At 40.9% G+C, this 26111-nt stretch overlaps 1 pseudogene; it reads right to left on the bottom strand.

Annotated features, from left to right (window-relative positions):
* Window positions 1-3771: 3771 nt before the first annotated feature.
* The window catches only part of LOC142440026 (phosphatidylinositol transfer protein beta isoform pseudogene), a 49221-nt pseudogene continuing 26881 nt past the window's right edge, over window positions 3772-26111 (bottom strand).

The raw sequence follows: 26111 nt of genomic DNA, 5'->3' as shown, positions 1-26111 counted from the left end.
AGAAGAATAGGAATTACAGAACACTCCGTTATCCTCTTGCAGAACTTGTGGATCAAGAGTTGTGCCAATAGAACAATAGAAAACTGCCTGGCTTTACATCAGAAAAGGTGTATATAAGTGTGTTTCCTCTCACCATACTATATCCAATCTGTAGGCTGAACAAATGATTAGAGAAATTAGATCATATTAAGAAGAATGTGGCATCAGAATTGAAGGAAGGCTTATGATATAACCTGCAATATGCAGATAACATAACCTTGATTGCTGAAAATCAAGAGAAGCTGGAGAACTTACTGATGAAGATCAAACTTTGCAGTCTTCTGTATGGATTACAACTCAATTCAGAGAAGACAAAAATCCTCACAATGGTCCCAGTAGGTAACATCATGATAAGTGGAGAAAAGATTGAAGTTGACAAGGATTTTGTCTTGCTTGGTTAAACAATCAAGGCACATAGAAGCAGGGTAGAGAGATCAAATAATAAATTACATTGGGTAAAACTGGTGTTGAAAGGTAAGGACATTACTTTGAGGACTAAGGTGTGCCTAATTAAAGCCGTAGAATTTTCTATTGTCTCATATGCATGTGAAAGTTGGACACTGAATAAGGAAGACTGAAAAAAGAATCGATAATTTGAATAATGGTGCTGCCGAAGAATATTGGAAGTACCATGGACTGCCAAAAGAACAAACAAATCTCTGTAGGAAGAAGGACAGCCAGAATGCTCCTTCAAAGCAACTGTGATGAGTCTTCATCTTCCATACTTTGGCCATGTTGTCAGGAAAGACCAGTCTAGAGAAGGACAGCATGCTTGGAAAACTAGAGGGGCAGCAAAAAGGAGCTCAGAAGGAGATGGATTGTTATAGTGGCTACAACTGCAGGCTCTCACATAACTATTGTGAGGATGAACTCGGCACAGTTCACTATGTTGGCTATAGGGTTTCTATAGATTGACATCCTGTGGAACCTAGTTCAGTTCTTCTGGATCTGAGTCCTATATCTGGTTCATCTACCTCCTCTTTTACTGCCTGTCCTTACTAGGAGCCAGCAGATTGCCAACCTGGAGGTCATTCATCTGATCCCAAATTTATTCATCTCTGCACCCAACAGCCTCAGTCTTACTGCTTTGACTTTATGCTTCCTGTTCATCAGCTCCTGTGGTTACATAATTAAGAGACGACAGTAGCTTACATCTAACCCACGAACTTGAAATGGACTACACTGAGCTCATTCTATAACTGTGTAAGCATTTCTTGTTATAAATCTCCTTCTATATACAGATACATACAAGTGTCACTGCTTTGCTTCTCTAGAGAACCCAGGTTAACACAATATTGTTTAATAATTTCTGCATTAATTGGAGTCATTATCTTTCTTCAAAATGGACAAAAATGGATCTCGATCAGTTGGTCAAGAAGCCATCTTTAAATTGTTTGGCATAGACTAGTAAGTATTTTCAGTGCTTCACCAGGTTGTTGAGACATTTAATTGGCGTTCCATTAATTTCTGGAGCCTGGTTTGAGGCTACCTTTAATTTGGCTTTGGCCCCTCCTTTCAGTATCATTGGTTCTTGATCATTCGTTACCTCTTGAAAGAGTTGAACACTAACCACTTCTTGGCACAGCCCTCCCACATTCTTCGATGCTTTCAGCATCATTCAATATTTTTCTATTAGAGTCCTTCATCCTTACATGCAACTTCAGACTTGCGTTTTTTCTTCAGCTTTGTGCTTCAGAAATGCTGAGTGCATCCCCCTTTTCAAACTTTCTACTCCTCAGTCTTTGCAAATTTTATTATAGTGCTTTACTTTGACTTCTTGATCTGACTTTTGAAATGTTTTGTTCAGCACTTTTACTTAATAATTTCTTCTGTGTGCTTTAGTTACTCTACTTTCAAAAGCAAGATTCCGAGTCTCTTCAGACTTCCACTTGAACTATTTTCTGTTATTTTTTAACAAACTTTTACTTTCTTCATATATAATATTCTTCATGTCATTCTTCAATTAGTCTGGTTTTGAGTAATTAGCATTCAAATCTGTTCTTGAGATAGTATTGAAATTCAGATGAGATATACTCAAGGTATATCTCAGTTTTTTTTTACTTTCATGAATTTGTCTTCCATTTATTCATCACAAACTTTGGTGGTTAGTGTGCAAATTTTAATAATACTTGCATTAACTAGACTTCCTGGTAGGCTTTGTTAGGCTTGTTTTAGTGATCTATGCCCAGTTGTACACCATCCTCAAAATAGTTATGTTAGAGTCTGCTTTTCTAGAGAAGAAAAGCAAGTGCTATATATCCAGAAAATGATTCACACATTGTAGAAGAAGGTAAGTCCATTCCAGATAAAGTTCCTGGGTCAAGTGTTAAGCTGGAAACTTCTTCTAACTCTCGTGGCTCTGGAAGATGATGAACCAGAAAGCAGGAAGACAAAGAATGAAGACCACAAGCTAGTGAATGCAGAAGGAAATAAATACAAGGTCAGCAGCTTAGATAGCAGGTCAGATGATAGACTATTGATGTCTCTAAGGGTTAGCTAGCAATATGGCAGGGCATTGACTCAAGTCCAAATAACTAGAGGCAATGAGCCAGATGCAAGATTCAGACCAGCAAGAAGAGAGTTACCTTCCCCACAACATCCACTGATTTAGGAAATAGTCCACACAAATGAAGAAACATCCTTCCAATTACATTAGGATTGTCACCTAAGTAAGGAGTGAAGCTTTATTCCACCCTAGTCTTTCAGCAACTGCTTGGCTGCTCCCAGCAGATCTCATAGTTGATTGCATTACGCTAGGTCACATCGGTGTGTGTGGGGGGGTTATTATCAAAGTAGTGAGAATCCTGGCCCGGCCAAGATGACGCAAAACCAATCACCATCCGCCCCTTGTCAACTTGCGTCTGTACATATCTCCTTGAACTATGGATTTTAATAAAGTCATACTTGAAACTAACATGATACAAGTAGCACACACCCTCATTTACATCATATATTTTATAAATGAACAAAACAAATATATCTAATACACACATAAAAGGAGGAAATACTTTTAACAATCACAGTAAACAACCTCATGATCCCTGCTAGTATTTATCTATTTGTTTACTTATCTATGTATGTATCTATCTATCATCTATCTGACTTTATATACCAAATTTACTGTTATCAAAAAAAGAGAGAGAATACATCTTTTCAGGGGATTGAGAAGGCAGGGTCCTATACACTTACGACCCTAAAATAATAATTTCCAAGAAACCAGTTTAAAAGAATAGCAAAATAATAAAAGGCTATATATATATGTGTGTGTATATATATATATATCCACAACTAAACTTTGATGAAACAAACCAGCTACTACTGGCTTGTAATTTGTCCATTCATGATATTACTCTGATAATTATTAAAATCTGTTCTGGGTATATATTGAAAACATTTTCTTTTGATTCTTGCTGAAGGTAGGTACAGTATTTTGGAGAAGTCATCCTAATCCCCTCAGTGGGTCTGTATGTACATATATATTATACACAAGTATGTGTCCCTGGTTCTGCAGCTCTCTGTGCATTTTATATACAGCTACCAATATATGCACACATACATATATACACACAATGTACACACATACATATATACACACAATATACACACATACATATATACACACAATTAGGCAAGAAAACATGAACATTGAAGGATGCTTGAGAGATTTTTCTTCACTAATCACTGGCTGCACTTGGTCCTCTCACTTCACCTTGATTATATAAATAGTATGATCTAGACATCAGCAGCCAGCATGCCGCAGAGAGAACTCTTCTTATATAATTTTCTATTTCTTTCTAAGTTTTATCTTCCATTCTAATGTCTTCCATCATCAGATCAATCCACTTGTAGATCCAGAGAAAAAGCTGGTGATAGAAGTTTATATATAACCTCTTTTCTTGCTTCTAAATGAAGTTCTTAATTTTGCTCTGCAAGCCCTGCCCCCAGCTTGTAGGTTCACATGTGAGGGCTGGCTGAGTGGCTTCCCAGCTCTTTCTTCCAGTGTGGCCACAGAGGGCCTCCCTTGAGCTCAGCTAACTGAAATAATACTAAGTCTTCATCAGCTTTGCAGTCTGCTGGTTCAACTTGACTTTGATCTACAACGTCTGTGTGGAGGTTTTCAACTATTTGTCATGTGTTGTGGTCTAAACCATATAAAATTTCTACTGTTCCCAAGTCTGGTTTGTGCCATGTTTCAATTTTAATGAAGCCGTCTTTCATATATATGTTCCTTGTTCATTGTTCTACAGTAGGGCTCTGTGTCCCAGGCTTTTTTGTAATGCACCAAAGAGCACTATGATCAACAGTTCTCACAAATACTGGAAAGTTACTCTATAGGTGATAAATGTTATGTGTATACTATCCCCTTTCTCCATCATTCTCACAAGGTCCATAATTCAAGACTTCAGGCCATTCTCCACCTCCAGTTTCATTCTTACTAGTTTCTGCAACAGTGAAGCTGTTCAACTTGATAATCTTGGAATGAATGTGGCAAAACCACTTTAACCACCCCCGCACCCAGAGCTCGGATTTAGAACTACCTTTTTCCACTCCCCATTCTATACGCCCTTTTCCATCAGCTGGACACAGTTCTTTGCCTGGTGGGGCGACGTTGAGCCTTTGGGAGTGATGTTGGAAATGGGTAGCTATAGTTTCTGTTTACACTGATTGCAGGGCATAATTATTCTGAGACAACCTTCAGAATTTCATGGGTTCTAGACATGTTCTTCTATCCATTATAGAAACCAATTTAATTTCCCCATGGTAATCAGGATCAATCACACCCCTCAAGACGGTGGCACCCTTCTTTGTCTATTGAGTCAGAGACACGAGGAGCCCCAAATAGCCAGGAGACATTCTTAACTTGTAGCTGATTGGAATCAGGGCTGTTTCTTCCTTTTCAGACTAAAATCTCAAGACGTGAAAGCAGAAGGTAACAGGGGCAGGAAACAAACATGTTGCCCGTGGGTCACTAGGGATAACAGTGACTAGTGGCACTCCCATTTCCACAGTTTGATTCTTGGACCCATGAATTCTGGCTATTGGACAAACAATATCATGTATTGGACACTAGTTTAGAGCACATGCCATCTTCAGGAGAACACTGCCCCAACATAGCAAGGTATTGCCACCTTAATTGTGTCTTTAGAAGGCCATTCCACTGTCTGTCAAGCCAGTGGTTGCAGCATGATGGAGAATATTGTAATACTACGGGTTCTATGGGCATGTGCCCCTTGCTTTCAAACGATTCCCTTGATCTCCGGCAATAAAATGTGCAGCATACCATGCTGGTAGGTAAGTCTTTGGGCGGCAGCTTTGGCAGAAGCAGTGCATGCAGAGAAGGCAGACCGATATCCAGATTAAGTGTCAGTTCTAGTAAGAATAAAATACTGCCCTTTCCATGATGGAATTGGTCCATTGTTCTGACCTGCTACCAGGCGGCTGGTTGATCTCTCTGAAGAATGGTCCCATATCTCAGACTCAGTGTTGGTCTTTGCTATGGGCAGATTGAGTAGTCAGCAGTTGTTGCTTTTCAGTACTATCAGCTTGGTTCCAACACATAGTGAACCTGTGCAGAACAGAAGAAAACACTTCCTGGTCTAAAGCTGTTCTCACAATGACAGTCCACCGTTGCAGCCACTGTGTTAATCCATCTTAGCAAGGGTCTTCCTCTCTTTCACTGCCCTCCACTTTACCAAACAGGATGTCCTTCTCAGGGTCTGATCTCTCGTGATAACACGTCCAAAGGATGTGAGATGAAATCTGGCCTCCTAGATTCCAAGTAGCATTCTATCTGTACTTTTTCCAAGACGGATTTGTTTGTTCTTCTGGCAATCTCTGGTACTCTCAACATTTGCCAGCACCACAATTCAAGTGCATCTATTCTTCTATGGTCTTCCTTAGTCGATGTCATATTTTCGCATGCATATAAAGCAATTGAAAATACATTGGCACATTTTTATTGTAACTTTATTTATTTATTTAAATGATTTTATTGGCGGCTCATACAGCTCTTATTGAAATCCATACATCCATCCATTGTGTCAAGCCCATCATAATATTGTTGCCATCATAATTTTCTTTATACTTAAGCCTTTGGTATCCGCTCCTCATTTTTCCCTCCCTCCCCCACTCTGCCTTCCACATAAGCTCTTGATAATCTATAAATTATTATTATTTTTTCAAGTCTTACACTGACCAATGTCTCCCTTCACCCACTTTTCTGTTGTCCACACCCCTGGGAGAGGGTTATCGCTATTCTCATTCTTGGTCCTGAGAGGTTATCTGTCCTGGATTCCCTGTGTTTTCAGCTTCATATCTGTGCCCATGTACATGCTCTGGTTCAGCCAGATTTGTAAGGTAGAATTGGGGCCATGATAGTTGGGGAGAGGGGATCATTAAAGAACTAGAGGGAAATTGTATGTTTCATCGATGCTACACTGCACACTGACTGGCACATCTCTTCCTTGCGAACCTTCTGTCAGGGGATGTCCAATTGTCTACAGATGGGCTTTGAGTCTCCACTCCATATTTCCCCTCATTCACAATGATATGATTATTTTGTTCTGGGTCTTTTATGCGTGATACCTGATCCCATTGACACCTCATGTTCACACAGGCTTAAAGTGACATCCTGTGCTTCAACATGTTTGCAAGGTGTGCAGCAGATTTCCTAATTGAATACATCGTTTGATTTCTTGACTGCTGTTTCCATCAGAATTTATTGTGTATATAGTAAGGTGAAATGCTTGATAACTTTAATCTTTCTGTTTATCTTTATGTCACCTATGGACACAGTTGTGAGAATATTATTTTTCTTTGCATTGAATTGTAATCCATACTGAATGATGCAGTATTTGATTTTCATGAGTAAGTGCGTCAAGTTCTCTGGACTTTCAGCCAGCAAGGTTGTGTGATCTGCACATCCCAGGCTGTTAATCTAGTGTTGCGTTCTTCATGTAGTCCAGCTTCTTGGTTCATTTGCTCAGCACACAGACTGAATAATTATGGAAAGAGGATACAACCATAAACACATCATTTCTGATTCCAAACCACTCTGATCTGTTCTGAAAGCTTCCTCTTTGTCCATGTACATATTCTGCATAAACACAATTAAAGGCTCTGTATTGCCCTTTCTCCTCAGTGCTCTCCATAGATCTACAAAACTGAATGTTTTCACATAATCAATAAAACACAATTAATGATTTTTTTTGGAATTCCCTGCTTCCAGTCAAGACCCATTTGATTTCAGCAGTGATATCTCACATTCTCTGTCCTTTTCTGCGTACAGCCTGCATCTCCAACAGCTCTCTGCCCGTGGACTGCTGTGACCATTGCTAAATGGTCTTCAGCAAACTCCTTGTCACCAATTTTCCAGTCATGCTCCTTCTGATTCCCTGATGACTGACAAAGCTTAAGTTTCTCACTCATAAAAAGGTATATGGTTAAAATTAGGCCAATGTTCTTTCCAAGTAAAATGAACAACCAGATATATTGCTCAAAGTTCTACCAATTGGGAGGATTTCCCTTCAACAGTGCTCTGTAGAGAGCTCTCAGAAAGGGCTATAGTCCTGCTACTGACCATTTTCAAGCGGTGCCTGTATATAACGCAGAACCATCTGCAAACCAAGCAATCGTGTTTTTCTTTCTCAGTCAACTATTCCTACGGAGCTCCCAAAAGCTGCTGTTTGGGAGAAGTAAGATAGCGCGACAGGAGTGGAGACCTGAAACCTTTCGGTCACTTCTTCATGTGCTTACTTATATTTTCACATCTTGCTGGAGCCCAAGATCTGGTTTATGGCCAAGTAAAGACGGGTGGGACACGCCAAGACTATAGTGCTTACCCATCCTTCAGCTCTGAAACAGATCTCAGCCTGCATCAGAATCATCAACCACTTCAGATCAAGAGAGCAGCATCCACCCAGGACAAAGTTCCAAGGATTGAGAAGTAAGTATTGGAAATGGGAAATGGAGCAAGGATGTGGGATAAGCGATGGTGCATTGAGAAGATTACAGCAGAGTTGAAAGAAAATGTGCATGAATTGTTGAATGTAAAACTCGTGATCTTCTCTGTAAACCTCTGAAAATAAGTAGCTGTTGTTATAAGTAAAATATCACCAGCAAGTTTCAAAATATTCTTTGACATTGATAAAATGTTTGCAAGAGTTCCATCATGTTTTTTCAAGCTCGTGGTCTTTTAAAACAGTCTTGAGTTTCCTGAGGGGAAGTGGCCTGGTGTGTTCCCGCAGTTCTTTGTCTCGGTGTCTAGCTCACTGTTAATACACCCAGCAGGCCCTCTCACTCTTTCTTCTTTGGATTGTCTGAAATCACAAAAATTGGAAAGTATGAAGAAAGTTGTTATGACTACCTCTATAACAGCAGTGACCATTAGGGAATAACCTTCCATTTCTCATAATTAAATTGCTTTATTTAAGTGCATTTTCTTCAAGCTAACCTGCCAAAGCAAAGTTACATTTTCCTAAAAGACTGACTAAGCATGAAAAGTCAGTAATCGTCAACTAAGGTCAAAGTGGCTCGGTTGATCATGTTGTTTCCCAGAGCCTTCACCATGAACAACACAGAATTTGCTGCTACTAAACTGGAGGGTGGATAGATAGATCCATATAGATCCTAAATATTCATTCTTACTGATTTTTAACATGTCATATTGTCAAAGATTATAAAATGTTATTTTTCCTTTATAATCTATAGTCCAATTATAAATCAACCTTATATTTTATTCCCCATTTATCATCATAAATACTCAAAGTGTGATATGGAAGATAAAGGGAACCAGTCCATTTTAGTGAACTGGACTCAAGCCAATCTAACAGTCAATTTTGGGGAACATCACCCTTCTTATATTTCGTTAGTCCTGAGATTTAGATTGCCAAAAGCAAAATATGGTTGATAGGCAATCATTTGCTCAAATAACAGTGGAAAAGCATGATGAAATCTTTGAGAGAGATGCCAGATTTTAAAACAAAAATACTTAAAATTATGTAAAGTTTTACAAAGAAATATACGAAATAAAATTTGGTATTTATTAGAATAGGCTCTGAAATAAAATCCGGTCTTGTAATATGTCCATTTATAGACAATTTAGATGTACACTAGGAACATAATTTATTAACACAAAAATAAATAATATATTCTAAGTAGTCATTGTAGCACATTTCTTTTTTTTTTAATCATTTTATTGGGGGCTCGTACAATTCTTATCACAATCCATACATACATCCATTGTGTCAAGAACATATGTACATTTGTTGCCATCATCATTTTCAAAACATTTGCCTTCTACTTGAGTCCTTAATATCTGCTGCTCATTTTCCCCCTCCCTCCCCACTCCCCCCTACCTCATGACCCCTTCATCATTCATTAATTATTATTATTTTGTCATATGTTACATTGTCTGATGTCTCCCCCTGCCTTCTTCTCTGCTGTCCCTCCCCCAGGGAGGAGGCTATATGTAGGTTCCTGTAATCAGTTCCCCCTTTCTATCCTACATTCTCTCCACCCTCCAGGCATCGCCACTCTCATCACTGGTTCTGGAGGAGTCATCTGTCCTGGATTCCCTGTGTTTCCCGTTGCTATCTGTACCAATGTACACCCTCTGGTCTAGCCAGATTTGCAAGGTAGAATTGGGATCATGATGGGGGGGGGGAGGAAGTATTTAAGAACTAGAGGAAAGTTATATGTTTCATCGTTGTGTAGCACATCTCTTTAAGAACTATATTTTTAAGAACTATATCCTTTAGATAAATATACTGTTGACCTGGATTTATTTGTTTTATATACTTGAAAAGACTGGATTGTGTTTGTTAATTCTGTTAATTGTTATAGTCTTTTTTGTCTAGAACCAATGTCTATTTTTTCTATTCATTTCCTCCATTAAAGTAATTGATCTTACAAGATCAGTTTCTACAGAAAAAGGCCAAATGATACAAATAGCATTTATAATATTATCAAAAGAGGGGTATTGCTTTTTCACTCATAACAAGTTGAATTAGGTAAACATTTTATTACTTGACAGAATGTTGAACTAATTTAATCATTCTAATATATTTATTATGAAAGAAAATGTGTGGGAGTTTGATGGGCAGGTGGGTAACGAAGGTGTTAGAGAAGTATGTCAACATCCCTTGAATGAGTCTAATTACATTCTCTTACTTTGCTACCTTAAGCCACATTTCTAATCTTTGATAAAATGTTTATTCATCAGAATTCTGGTTTGTCTAATAATAAGATGCATGTTGATAATGCCTATAGATTGAATTGTATCCTAACTTTGGTCATTGTAAAGGTCACCCTGGCTGCAATAAGGTTTTTTTCTGGTGGTGTAGTGGTTTCACATTGCGCTTTGAACTGCAAGGTTAGAAGTTAGAAACCATTAGCCACCCCATGGGAGAAACACGGGGCTTTCTATTCCATTAAAGAGTTAGTCTCGGAAATCCACAGGGGCAGTTCTACCCTGTCCTATATGGTCACCATAAGTCTGAATTGACTCGATGGCAGTGAGTTTGTTTGTCTGCATGCTAATGAGGCCACACTGAAGTCATATGAATGCTAAAACTAATCTCTTCTTAGTGGCCAATTATATTAATTTTGAGTATTTTTATTTTTAAATCATGTGAATTACAAATAGAAAGACACAGAGAGAGAGGTCTACAAATCAAGAAACACCCAAGTATTGCTCACAGGGATGAGGAGCCAGGAAAGAAAAACCAGCCCCCAGAAGGAACTGACAAGGAAATCCATCATCTGGATTTCTAGGCTTCAAAAACAGGCGACAATCCATCGCTGGTTTCTGAAGTGACTCGTGCTGTTTTTGTAACAGCTGCACCATGCAATCATGATAGGCCAAGGTTGCCTCCAGCTCCAAAGAGGATCAGTGTTTCCGTGGTATTCTTTAACGAGTTGAGAAGCCACTGAACTGGGCTAGCCAGGTTTCTGATTCTATGCCCTGGACTGGCCAAGGCTCTGAATCATTGCCTTGTGCGTGGCTCCTTAGGGGAAATGTTCTGCTTGGCATTTTCCAGAGACAGCCTCATGGAAGCCACGGCTGACTGAAGACATGGTCACTTTGAATCTAGGCAGAGGCTATGCTCTATTACAGCAAACTGAGCAGGCCAATACAATCCTTGCATGCTTGAATTTTTTTTAACTGAAAAATAAAATGAAACCTTGATTGGATTTGAAGTTACACAACCATTACAAACAAAGGAGCTGGTGACGCCCTAGTGGTTGATGAACAAAGTCAGAAAATGTACAACAATTTTATCCAAAGATAAAGGAGACTTGCTCCTCTTTACTAGTTCAGCATTAATTAAATGTTTTGTTATGACACAGTTCTTTCACATTAATATCATTTCTCCTCCTCAAACTAATTTGAAATAATATTATAAATGACATAATAATAATGTCATGAGCCACAGGGATTCTTAGCTCTCTGTAGTGGGTTCTCCCCTTCTGAAGTGTGAACGCAGATGGAAAACCACCTTTGTCTTGTTGTTGTTGTTGTTATTTGCTGTCAAGTCGGACCCATCGCAACCGTGTATACAATCGCAGAAACACTCACTGGCCCTGTGCCAGCCTCACGCTTGCTCCTTTAAGTGAGCCCCAACTAGCTCTGTATTTGAGAGCAGCATAGGAGCGGCTGGACTTAGATGGAACCTGTCATGGCCTCCCTCACTGGTAATGTCTGGTCTCTCTCTTTCACACCTAAGACAATCGACAGAAATGATCTCAATTGCAACTCCCCCTTTCTCGGAGGAGACCTGGACAGGCTTCCGGTGGCTCTCTCAAGGAGATTGCAAAGCAGCCACGCGAAGAGGTTCCTGACAAGACGTAAAATCAGCCTTTGCCCTCCTCATTGCCTAAGACAATCTGGTTGATATTCATTCGGAGTCTTGTAGCCCAAAGAACCCACTTACAACACACTCTAAAATCAATCATCTCAAGTTAGTTTTAAATTTTATTTTTGTTTTATTCCCCCAACCCCACCCCCCTTTTGACTTTCTTCTCTCTCCTCTGCTCTGGGTGGATAAACGCCAATAGTCGCTCAGCCTACGATGGCCACTCACAATCTTGTGAGACCCTAGTCGCTGCTCACGAAAATAGCAGGAATAATGTTGTTTGTGGGACTGTTTTGTGCCTATTGATCTTAGTGTCCCAGCTTCTTCATTCACTGAAGATGTTTGGATATGGCTAAGGAGTTCTAGAATGTTGTCTCCACGTGCTCCGTCGTATGCACGGGTATTTCTGCCGCACGTAGAGCTGCCTCTGGGGAAAGCTGGGGCATCTACTCCCACAAAGAACCACAGTCTTGGAAATTCACAGCGGCAGCTCTACCCTCTCCTGTAGGGTCGCTTTTAGGCATCAGCATGGACTCAATGGCAGTAAGTTTGAATTTTGTTTTGTGGTGTTGTTTTTGAGAGATACGTATGTAGAAAAATATTTTCTGTCAAACCTATATGTATTTGTGAGTACAATTCATTCACCTCATCTCAGCTCAGCTTGAGTTCGTATCTGTGGCCATGGAAGATAATGTTTTCAAATAATGTTGCAAATAATTATGGCATGATGATTACTATTACTGTTATTCTGAGATTGCACATAATAGGAATTACCTTTGCTGATTTTAATTCTTGCGCTCCTCCTAGTTTCTGCCTTTGCTTTGATCATTTGTTGCTGACCCTTTCCCTTCCGTGCTCTAGTTCGTGATTTGCCCTCCTTGGCCCTCCCTCCCCTGGTGTCCTTCAGGATCATTCTTTCTGTGTGCAGACCCTTTTCTTGAATTTCTTTAGTGATTGTGGTCATTAGAGACTATGTCAACTAGATATTCCTGGCTGGTGGGGGGGGGGGGAGGGTCAAACCTGTCAATTAAGTTATAGCCTGATGACATCTCCTTGATGTCATAAACCTTTTGTATTAGAGCAAGCTGAACAGAGACTCTCTCTCCCTTCCTCCCTCTCTCTCTCCCATTTATTGCTTCTTGATGTAAAGTTCTCCCTTGTTCATAGATGTGTCACTAGACTTCTTTCTCTTAAAACCTATCCTAACACTGGTCTTATGAAATATCAGAAGGGTAGAAATGTCCTTCATTGCTTCCTTGATTCATTGTGTCAACATCCAATTATGAAGTGCCTACACTGACAGATTCCCCAATATGCAAAGCATAGTCTTGCTTGTGCTTACTTACTAATCTATAGTGGCAGTTCTACATATAAATGTGAAATTGTTCATTACAGACTAACCAGTCACATAAACAAATCTGTGCTTACCTTGCTTTTTGGGGAATCTGACACTGTTCCTACAATATGCCAGTTATTGCTGTGAACGCCTGCGATGAAAGACAGACACAGATCTCAGCTGTTAGCAGCTCTTTCATTCAACGCAGGGAGAGACAAGTTCCACACTGGAGCAATTAAATGAACGAGAACATGCAGAGAATTACACTGATGAGGTAGTGTCTTTAGATGATAATATTGTTCTCTAATACTGAGAAAGGCAGTTAGGAAACATTTTTAAATGTCTAGAGAGCCACCTCACGGTTCAGGAACAGACAAAAGCGGCCGGTTTCCCCTTTTCCCAGGAGACACGCCTCGGTACACGGGACTCTGGTTCCTGTGCAGCCCAGAGGACGGGAGGAGGAGGGATGGCTTCGCACTAGCGGTGCATTCTGGGCCTAAAAGCCTGCATCCAGGTGTCCTTGGAAGAAAAGAGGGGATTAACACCTTTTATTTACTAGAGACTTTCTGAACAGGACACCTCACCAGTCTGGTTCCAGACTTCCTTGGAAAAAGAAGCCAGAGGCTGAAAAGCTGTCCCCTCATTTCCGAGGGTCATCGTTTCTCCTTCCCCACACGAAGAAGCCTTCTTCATTATTCCACAACTGGGTTGATTTCGAAATCTTTTCTCAACTGCGCACCTAATAGAAAGCAGCTGTGGGAGCCACCTGGGCAGGAGGCGAGCTCCCTCTCCCTATGGCTCCCATCCCGTCCGTCCGCTGTCTGCAGCAAGCAGCCAAATGTACAGCAGCAGGCACGCATGCTTCCAATCAGCACCCCAACTCTCTCCCCATGGAAGTCACTCCCTGGCTGCACAGGGGAGGACGCGTTTCCTTCACAAACAGCAGGGCCGGCACAGGGAGCAGCGTATTCCCATGACATTGAACATGCGAACCAGTCCGTGAGAAACCCCACGCAGGAGCAGCCAAGGGAGAGACAGGGTGGGGACTCGGCCAACAGAAATCAAGGGAAGGAGAAGAATTGAGGAAAACGTTTCTATTGTTTGAGAGCCTGGAACTTGTCTTTGGCAGATGTATTAAAGCATGGCTCACCCGGAGAAAAACTCTCTGCCTCCCCTCACGCCCCTACCCCTGCCCATAAACTCAACACACAGAAGCAATGGCCCGAACTAAGTGCATCGGAGTAGGAAAAGGGTCTGCCTTTGGTGGCGTGCCCAAGGAAGACATTCAGTCCCGAGGACAAAGCCGAACTTGCTGCCATCCAGTTGATTCCAACTCATCATGACCCTGTAGGACAGGGTACCACTGCGTGCGGTGGGGTGGGGATGGGGGTGTTTCTCAGACCGTACCTCTTTACTGGAGTAGAAACGCTCCTCTCTCCAGTGGAGCGGCTGGTGGGACTGAACTGCCACCCTGCAATTAACAGCCCAACTCGTAACCACAAGGACGCCAGCTCATGGGCATTAAACTACTTTAGGTAAAACTCAAAACTACCCTAATGTCATTTAATAGCATTTTATAACTCTTTCCTCCATACTCAGAACATTTTGAAGCAGTTTGTCATGCCACGAAAGATAAGAACATGTTGTGATTATCCAAAGAAGTGGTTTCAGGAGCAAACCCTGTATGACAGGTCCAGCAATTAAAAATGTAAGAAACACTCATTCTCCCATCCAACTCACTCACTCTCAGGTCTGCCCCTTTTAATGCCTCTCAACCTTTTGTCGAAGATGCTGGAACTCAGTTGTGCAAACCTACGAGCTCTTTGAGATCTCTGGACATTTAACAAAAGAAATACAGCTACTTAGGAATATTCATGACTTTGCCATTGACTTTTGTTGGACAGTTTTAAGTAGATGTGCAGAAGGTTATTTGTGAGAATGTAAGAGACTGTCTGCATAGTCTTTCTCAAAAGTAATTAGTAACAGGCCAGTCTTCCATGCGAAAGGCTTTCCCATTGGAAAAGCCACCCATCAGGAGTTGTGTGCCTGGCTCTTTCTGACAGCAGAGAAACGCAGCAGCATCCATAGTAACAATCAAAACAGCAACAAGCTGGTGATTAATAAGCTTCTTGCACAACAGATAGCTGATAACGCCCAATTAACTCAACCCAATAGTGAATAGCTGCCAGCCCTGGGAATTAAGCTGGATATTTATTTTAGTCTGTTGAATTTAAAATTGGAACATTTTATTGTACAGTAAGTTTATATAAAGTTTTTAATGGTTGGCTACATTACATGCTTATTTTAGGGTGGCAATTTTAGAAGCACTTTTCACATGTACTTTTTAAAGATATTTTCAGTTTCCCCCACAACACTGCAGAGAAGCATTTCAAAGAACAAACATTAAAAAGTCAACAGACCATCACACTGTTTAAAAGAGCCTTCCCACCAACAAACAGCCTGTGTTCACATCAGGGCTTCGACCAGTTTCTGGTTCAATCCCCTGCTGAGAATTTGTATTTCTCTCAGATATACTGAATCAGAATCTATATTTCTAACCAGTTACCCAGGTGAATCGGATGTGCACATAAGAAAATGCAGAGGAAGAATCACCATGAAATCTTATTGAAATGTAGAGTCTGATTGAGCATATCTAGTATGAAAATATAAATTCTCAGCAGTGGGGTGGGGTGGGATCACATCTGAATAAACCAATCCAAAGGCCTGATTCCAACCTTGCCCAGGCCACCTACAATGGTCTGTTAAGTGAGGACAAAACCATTCTTAACTCAAGATTAATTAATGCGAGTCTTCATATAACAGGGCAGGTAGAACAGTATGGCTGGTACATACTGGTACAGACTCTGCTTTTCAACTTCCTATCAGCTAGTTAGGGGTCTGTCAGTCGTTCAAAGTATTAAGGTACCCTGCTGCTAACTTAAGGGTTTGTAATTCAAGTCTGTCCAGAGGTACCTCAGAAGAAAGTCTAGAAAAAACTGCATTTTAAAAAAGAAACAAAACCCAACCATTGAAGTCCTATGAAGCGTAGTTTTACACATAGGGTCTATGTGGCAGTTAGATAATCTCCTGTCAGCTTGTGAAGGGGTGGGGTCTAGCCTGTCAATCAGATTGCAGCTTGATGACCTCATCTGGAGGCTCTAAGGAGATAAATAGCTCACTGGAGTTGGGATACAGACACTCTCCTTGGGATACAGACACATTCCTGCTGACAAGCCACGTGGAGCTATGCTGATGGCACCCAGAGCCTTGGAGCTGATGGAGCTTTTTGGAGATCCATGCCAGCACTGAGATGCTTCACTGCCACTGGATCCACAGAATTTCCACCCACAGGCCTATGATCTTCCTACATTAGGCGTCATTGCATGTTTTGCATGAGTCTGAAGAGGAATTTATAGATTAATCTTGGACATATGGGCTAATACTGAACTTATGGACTTGATCTGGTTTGGGCTGGGATGCTTTCTTAATATACAATTGCTCTTTCATATAAAGCTCTTTCTTATACACAGGAGTGTCTATGAATTTTTTCTCTAGTCAACCCAGACTAACACAGTCAACATGAGTTAGAATCAATTTATGGTGATTATTTTGTTATTTATTTATTTATTTCATTTTCAACTAGCTGGTCTACATATATCCCCTCATGGACACACAGCTTCTGGAACCACTCTCTTTAGGAGAAAACTGCTACCATGTGAATTTGTAAGAAACACATGACTCCTATTGCTTGCTTACTAAACTCCAAAATATTCAATCACAATTATCAACAGAGAACCACTCCTGAAAGAGCCATTAGGTAAACCCAACCCAAAACAAGCTGTCATCAAGATAATTGAGATATACAGTGATTCTGACTCATTTTTTGAGACTTCTTTCTCCCATGAAGCAATGTATGAGTTTGAAGCACCAACTTTGGAGTTAGCAGTCAAATAATTAACTAACAAAGATAGCAAGGCTTCTTGCTACAGTTCAAGAATACATGAAGTTTGTATTCTGTGCAAAGATAGTATGTACCAATGCCCCATGAAGTGCTCAACCAGCAATAGATTATAGGATAAACTAGTGGCTCATATTTCAAATGACATACTCTGCTGCTTTACCTAAAATCACACCACCTGAGAGCTCCTAATGTGTAAATTAATTTAAATTGATGGCATTTGGTTCTGTATAAAATAAAAGTGTGTGGGTCTTGCAAGCAAGCTTGTTCCCTGGCATTACTAGGTAAGCATAAGCCAGGCTCCACCCAGCAACCATGTCCGTGATGTCGCTATCACTGACTCTTACGTAGTCTCAGGTTTATCTATCACCTCTGGTCAGGTTTGGACCTGACTGTTTGGTAAGACAATCTTACAAATAGGACCTCTAGGAATTTTCCTAATGCAATGCACCCAAAATGAACCAAATTCAAGATCACTGAGTCCATTTGGGCTCGTAGTGACCCCATGTGGAAAAGTAGACCCCATGTGCCCCGTTAGGTTCTGGAGACTAAGTCTTTACCCAAGCAGACAGCTCCATCTTTCTCCCTCAGATTGGCCTTGTGGGTAGCAGCTCAATTCAGAGCCTGCTACACCACCAGGTTGTTTTTACATAATGCACCAAATACCTCTTTCTTTCTGGCCTGTGAAAGTTGGCATTTTACATACGATGCTGCTTCTCAAAAACCACTTTCTTATTTGAATGGTTTGTTGGACAATAGAACTTCCACAGTAGAAGGTTCCCAGAGTTGTTATCATTGTTAGCTACCATCGAGTCAAGTCAGCTTAAAGTCATAGCCGTCCTATGGACTCTGGCCAGTGCTGACCCATCCGCACAATTGCTATGGTATACCCATTGTTGCAATCACTGTGATAATCCATCTCATGGAGGGTCTTCTACTCCATTGACCCTCTACTTTTCCAAGCATGATGTGTGTCTCCAGAGATTGACCTCTCCTGGGACATGTTCAAAGTACATGAGCTGAAGTTCTGCCATCCTTGCTTCTAAGGAGCATTCTGGGGGTACTTCTGAACAGATTAGTTGACACTTTCTGTGCTCTTTGCCAGCACCATAATTCAAATGCATTGCTTTTTTAAATCAGTCTTCCTTAGTCGATGTCCAACTTTCACATGCATATGAGGTGATTGAAAATACCATGGCTTGGGTCAGGAGCACCTTAGTCCTCGAAGTAACATATTTGCAGTATGATGCTTAATTCCTAGACTGCTGCTTTCATGAGCACTGATTGTGAATTCAAGGCAAATGAAATCCTTGGCCACTTCAATATGTTTTGTGTTTATCATGATGTTGTCTATTGGTCCAGTTGTAAAGACGTTTGTTTTCTTTGCATTGCATTTCAATCTGGACATCTCATGTGCAGATACCTACCACCCATCAGTCAGTGAAGGATTGCATGTTGCTATAATGCCTAACATATTTCAACAGAGATTCCAGATTTAAATGGACTAGGAAGAAAGGCCTGGTACTTTATGTCCAAAAAGTCAGCTAATAAAGGTCCTATGGGTCACAATAATCCAATCTATAATCAATCATAGGGATCATATAGGATTGAAATACTTGACAGAAGGTAACACAAATCTCTGCCAGATGCTCAGTCCTTCTCTGAGCATCTCAGTAACATCTTTGGGAACAAGACCCATTCAGAAGCTGACCCCTTTATTTCTCTCACTGATGATACTTTCTTTGTTTGAGGCTTTCTGCTGTCCTCAATGCAGAAAACCAGCAGGACAGACCCTGAGACTCCTGCCTACCTCTAATGTGACGGAGTCACCACCTTTTCTCTAAGGACCCACCTAGGAGCCACTTCATATGAACACGTTAAATTACAGAAACTCAAGCATGCAACTTGAGGATTGAGATTGCAAGTGAGCCTTTAATTGAGAGTGATCCCACCTGTCATTCCAATCCATGAGAATATGCCCCAGAGATGGGAGAGGCAATTCTGCTTCCCCCTTAACTGTTATTACCGTACTTAAAAAGACATTTTTTGGATAGCATGTCCCCAAACACTAGTCAATTACTTCATCTGGTGCTCATCTGCGTAAGAATCCTAGAGAAAGCTGGCTCTATCTTGGTTTCCAACAGAGCATCTTCCTTAAAGCTTTCCAAGAGCTATTTTGTCTCTAAGTGATTTTTCGCTTACTCACTGCCTGTGGAATTCAGTTCCCTGCCACTCCCAACACGTGACTCTACTGTAGTCCATTCTTGTCTGGCATTTGATAAATCATTAAAATTTGTCTCCCGATTTAGTGTCATGAAGCAATAAAGAAAAAAAAAGTCAAATCAGGAAAGCACCATTTCTCTCCCCCCACCCCTGCCCACCCTCCTAACCGCCTGAGCCTCTCCCGCTGAACCCCAGATCCTCAATGCCATTTCTGAATATCCCTCAGAAGACGCAATGTTTAAATGGTTCCAGAATGCACTACCTCCTGGCTGCCCTGCTGAGCTTGCCTACTGAGGTGGTCCAGCTGACTTTATTGGAGATTTGTTTTTTTCCATCTCCCTCCAAGAGCAAAAAAATAAAAAACACATAACCTGGGAGTTCCCTTAACTCAGTGGCATGTGGGCAAAATGGAGCTGAAATGATGTTGGAATACCCTCATGTGAAAGATCTCGATCCGGACCCCAATGGAGAAGACTAAGATGTTTAGTGATTTAAGAAGGAAGGAAGGGACAGAGAATTCAAGTGTGGTCATCCTCAACACAAACAGGAAAGTGAGTTCAAAAGCTGTTCCTGCTGAGACGGTATAGACCAGCCATCAGGGCCGACAAAACATCCCTGGAGAGATGAGGCTAAAGTCCACAGAAAATAAGCTCAGAATGTCTGAAAGAAAAAGGTGCTTGATGATGGAAGCCCCAAACCTGACAGACAGAGAGAAGTTTAATCAATAAATATCAGTAGGGAGGAGCTTCGTGGAGGGGGGAATCAAAACACGGCGCATTATTTGCAGTTTCCTCAACACCTTTAACCCAGAAAAATGTGGTGGTGTGTCTGGCAGCCTTGCCATCTGCGTATTCCTCGGAGCGTGACACTGGGCTTAGATGCTGAGCGAGGCAGGCAGCCTTTGTCAAACACACAGCAAGGTCCTGGCCAGGGAGCACTGGGAGCAAAGCTATGCGCTTCCTTTAGGGTGAGTTATCTGTTTTTCACCTTCTTGCCTTTGAAAGGGTTATACAGAGAGTGGCATCTACTTTAATCCTGAAAATCACTGAGGAAGAGATCACGCCAGGATTAACGTGAAGGTTACACATGGTAGATCACAGTAGCACCCTTTCTGAAAACGGAGGCTCCATTTCAATACGGGGGAATGGTTTTGGGATATTTCAACACTTGTCAGGTATCAGCCGTGGAGGACTTACCAGTAGGAATTACACCAACTGTGACAGACACACACAATCATTATTTATCATCTAAAATGGGCATATTTTGTTCTTCACTGACCAATACACAATCCTCTAAATAGTCACATAAACAACTATTATGTGGAGTCTTTCATTGCAAACATGAAACAAATGCTAAATTTTAAACAACACTGCCCCTCAAATAACCTGTCTATTTCTCCAAGGTCAGTTCATAGACCATATGTTCTGAAATGAAGATTAAATTTCAACACACACAACTCCTGTATTCTTCAGGAGGAGGTAGGCACTGATGCAATAACAAATTAACCTTTACATGGTAGTGATTCATCAAAACAAAGATGATGTTATGTTTCAGTTAGAGTGTCATGTATGTAGTGTCCATTTTCTAGGACTGCTCTTCTTCAAGTGGTGATTTGGGTTTCTCTTCCTTTCCTTTAAACAGGAGACAAGAAGTAGAGTAAGCCTGCCTCCTCTGACTGAGAAGGCTCAGAGTGAGCGCCCCACGAGGGCAGAACAAAGATTTGCCACACAGAATCATGATCCAGTCGAGGGAGCTGGAAATCTGTTACTACTGTCTTACACATTGAAGTATCACAAGGAAGGATTTCAACTTCTGACTCGGGTGTGACCCAAATCCATTCACGTTAGTCCAAACAGGCCTGCAGATTGTACGTCACCAGCAGCTGAGAGGAAGGAGGAAGTGCCTGATTTTACTGCTGAGTCACGTGTACAGCTTTCAAGCCACAGTTCGCCGACAACAGCTCCAGCCCAGTAGCCACTGGCATCAGGAGGAAGAACTATTTGCAGATAGTGACCTTTCTCCGTGTTCTCAGGGCCTTACCATTAGCCATGAACATCTTCTCTGAAGCTAGTTTATAAGGCAACCTTTCAGGGCACCTTTCAGGGCACCTTTCTGGTCTCTGAAGCAGTAGAAAAATAAGCTAGTAGGTTATGCTGGGAAGTATTAGTTTGTGATGGTAAGCACATGAGTCTACCTGAAATCAGAAACCTGGATTCATACCAAGATTCTGATTGTTATTAGTGATGTGAACTAGGTATTTGTTTAATGTGTGTGAGGTGTGCCTGTGAATGCAAACACTGCCCTCTGATGACTGACTTTGACGTTTTGGGTGGACAAAATAAAAAATAATAGGCTTAGAGAAGATACTCCAAAGATATAACATTCCTTCCAGATTTCTCTTAGAAGGAAAAAGAAGAGCTTCAACCATAGGAGGGTGGAAGACCAGAACTGGAGCACATCTAGGCCACCATTAGAGAAATGAGAGTTAGTCAGGGTTTCCCAGAAAAACAGAACTAATCATATGAGGAGTCTTCAAAAAATTCGTGAAAAATGCCATTATCTTTCCATTCAATTTTTCCCTGAACTTTTATTGTCCCTGTGTACATGCATGCAGTGATGGGATTCAGAAGGTTTTCGCTGGTTCAGCAGAAGTGATATTCACTTTCCTGATGAGCTTGGTGAACTGGTTATTAAAATAGCAGTTATACTCAGAGTTTTCTCTAAGGTGGGTAGCTGGGCAGCCGCCCAAGGTAGAAATCACAAATATATTTTCCTTACCATTGGTAAAAGTTCACCTGCGCAATAGCGTAGTCTAAGTGGCTGCAGTAATATTGATTCCATCCACAGGTATAAAAAAATTGAACAGAACTATGCTTGTAATATTTATTTATTTCATAAAACTCATCCTACTTTTAATGTAACACTAAAGTTTTGTCCCTCGCATTTGTTACTGCAGTAAACAAACAGAATGCAAACAGAAAAAGTTCCAAACAACCAGAGGGTCACATGTTGTCATTCGTTTCAGCTTTGTGTTACACCCCAAATGCACACAGGTATTATGAGTGAATTATGAATTCTTGAAAATGTAGAAAAATAAAAAACTATTGTTAGAACAAATGTAAGTTCAGCAGAAGCAGCAAGGGACTTTCCAAAGGTGAACATGATATGTTCCGAGACAAGACGTTGCCAGTTTCTAATACGTCAAGCACAATGACAACTGTCTAATTGGCCCACCTCTAAAGGAACTGGATCCCATTCCTACAGTGAAAAGATAATTAAGAGTTAATCATACAGCTGATGATTCTTGGAAAAAATCAAAGATAATTGCAAGTGAGGACATCAAACGAGGAGCAATATAAAAATACCTTAAATAACAGTTTTATTGAGTTTGTCAGGTATTATTTAACATTTTTATTAATACCTTAAGTTTTTTTTATAACACAATCTAGTTTTGTATATCTCTTTTATTATCCTTATTGAAGTGTTAACTGTATAAAATATTAAACTACCTTTTAGTATGTGTTTTTTTATACTTAAAATGGTCTTGAGGGCAGTGAAGTGGTTGTTAAACTATTTGAATCCCACAGCTGCATACATGTGTCCAGCCAATGGGATAGAGCTGTAGGTATGTGTGTGCGCCTATGCAAAGGAAGAGTTGTGATTTTCTAGAATTGGCTCATGCAATGTTGAGATCTAAACCAAACAATGCACTGCCGTCGAGTAACAGCCCTGGAGACCTGAGTAGAACTGTCCCACCGAGTTTCCTAGGCAGTAGTAAATCTCTACATGCAGACTGCCACACCTTCCTGCCTCCGAGAAGCCGGTGAAGCTAAACTACCAACCTCGCTGTTAGCAGCTGAGCACCAAGGCGCCATGGACCCTATTCAGACCAACCTGGAGAATCTCAAAGCCGCAATCTTTAGAGAAACACAAACTTCTCTCTCAAAACAGCTAAAGAGTTTTAATGGCCAACCTTGCAGTAAGTAAGTAAGTGTTAAACCACTGTCCACGCGCGTGTGTGCCCGCGCGCGAGCACACACACACACACACACACACACACATCTCACTGCTACTGAGCCTTGGGTTCACCATAGAGGGTTTCCAAGCCCGTAAATCTTTAGGAGAGCAGATAGCTTCGACTTCTCCCTGAAGACAAGCTGGTGGTTTTGAACCGCTGACCTGGTGATTATCAATCCAACGCTTATGTCTGAGCATATTGCTCTATCTACTGTGTTAAATGAGCTTATTGAAGGTCTTCCTTTGTTTTGATGATTTTACACTTTACCAAATACTATAATATCCTTCACCAGGGACTAGTCTCTCCTGACAACATGTCCAAAGTAAGTGACATAATTCTTACTATCCTTGCTTCTAAGCAGAGTATTCTGGCTATTCTTTGGTGTGTTTGGTTCTTTTGACTGTATGCTATTTAATATTCTTTATGAATGCCTTAATACTATTTAATAATATTCTTTATGAATTGAGATGCATCAATTCTTCTTTGGTCTTCCTTGATTTTTTGTCAAGCTTTCACATACCTACTAAATTACGATGGCTTTGGTCAGGTGCACCTTAGCCCATAAAGTAACATTTTTTTGTTGTTGTTTTTGATTTTTAACACTTTAAAAAGGTCATCTGCAGCACATTTTCCCAATGCAATATGTCCTTTGATGGATTTTCTGTTACTTCCATGAATCCAAGAAAGATGAAATCCTTGCTAACGTCAATCATTTCTGTTTACCCTTCTATTGCTTAATGCTCCAGCTATAGGGATGTTTGTGTTATATATGTTGAGATATAGTCCATAGTGAAGTTTGCAGTCATACATCAAGTTCTGTTTGCTTTCAGTAAGCAAGATTCTGTCATACGCATCTCTGAAGCAGATAATGGGTCCTTCAATTCAGATGCCACGTTCTTCCCCATGCCGTCCAGCTTCTCAGATTATGTAGCTCAGTTTACAGATGGAACAGGTGTGATGAGAGGACACCATCTTGACTCACACCTTTTCTCATTTTAAGCCATGCAGAATCCCCTTATTGCTGCCTATTGGTCTGCATTATTGTATAGTGAAGGGTTTGCTTCAAAAATGGAATTATTACCTGTGGTAGTTACATAATCTGTTGTCAATTTGAGATTTAAGAGTGAAGGGGTGGTGTTTAGCCTGTCAGTAAGGTTGCAGGTTGATGACCTCATACGGAGGTGCTAAGGAGATAAATAGCTCTCTGGAGGTGGAACACACAGACACTCCCAGTGAGGCATTCCTGTGTTGAAGACACATGGCGCTACACTGGGGCCCTGGAACAGAAGGAGCCACGAGGAGACCCTGCCATCGCTGAGATGCTTCCATTGCCACTGGATACACAAGACTTTGCACCCACTGTCCTGTAATCTTCCTGCGTTTGGTGTCATTGCATATGTTGCGTGAGTCTGAAGAGGAATTTATAGATTGGTATAGGACATCTTGGCTAATATCAGATTTATGGACTTGATCTGGATAGTGCTGGGATGTTTCTCAATTTACAATTATACTTTTATATAAAGCTCTTTCTAACACACATATGAGTGTCTATGAATTTATTTCTCTAGTCAACCCAGACTAACATATTTCCTTTTACAGTTTTCTTACTTATTTAATATTTGGAAAATGTAGAATTATGGAAGAGGGAGTATGTATTGATTTTATTTAAAAGACATTTGAATGGTTCCTGGAAGCCTTCCAAATAGTTTTATTTCAAAACTAGGTCGGTGCACTGTCTGGCTAAGGGTGTTTCCCTAGATTTGTCATAACTTAAGATACTGCAAGAAAAAATTGGATTTTTAAGCCTGGGAAATGAATGTTTCCTTTTGAGCTAGTTGATATGGGCTGTTAAGAGTGTCTTCTTCATTTCCCTCTTGATAGACGTCATCACTTTGTATGGGAGAAATATTGTCTGTCCAGAAATAAAGAGCCAGAGCCTCTGTAAATGTGTTAGCAAACTTCAGTGTCATTCAGTAGACTAATTTATTATCATTTCTACCAGCTCTTGCCAAAGACAGAGAGGACTGTAGGGCTGGAAACGGCTCAAGGCATGATATACCCTCACTGAAGCATGCCATGACAGAGGACAATACTGGGGACACATGATGGGGAGTTATTCTGGTCTGAAACCCCCACAGTGGGTGAACCAAGAAGGGAACATAACAAATCAGCAACAAGAGCAAAGCCAAGCCACAACACCGCTGAAGAGCCCCGCAGAACAAACTTCAGGCTAGGAGGGGCAGTTCCTGGAAATTCCCCAGGTCCAGTGGGGAGATAGTCATAAAGGTCAGCGGACACATTTCTCTCTCTCTCTCTCTCTCTCTCTCTCTCTCTCTCTCTCTCTCTCTCTCTCTCTTTTTATTCTGCCTTTTGTTTGGTCTCTGTTGTTGTTGGTTGGCCTACTTATATAAAATAGGCATGGAAATAAAGCTTGAGGAGACAGCAATGGAAACAACAGTTCTGGAGAGATTTGGGGTAAGGGGGCAGGGCAAGGGAGCAGTGAACAAACAACACCATGGACAGGGAACAACTAGGGAATTAAAATCAACACCAAGGCAGACGTAGAGATCCTGGGGTGTTGAGGGATAGGAATTTAGCTGGGAGGAATTACTAAGAGGCAGAAGAAGTGCCAGCATGATGGTGGGAAAGGAGGAAGGTAAAAAGAAACAGAGGAAAGATCTA

The sequence above is a fragment of the Tenrec ecaudatus genome, chromosome 2 (assembly GCF_050624435.1).
Source record: "Tenrec ecaudatus isolate mTenEca1 chromosome 2, mTenEca1.hap1, whole genome shotgun sequence".
Lineage (NCBI taxonomy): Eukaryota > Metazoa > Chordata > Mammalia > Afrosoricida > Tenrecidae > Tenrec > Tenrec ecaudatus.
Note: the sequence above shows the minus strand (reverse complement) of the source record. Positions and strands in the feature narration are given on the sequence as shown.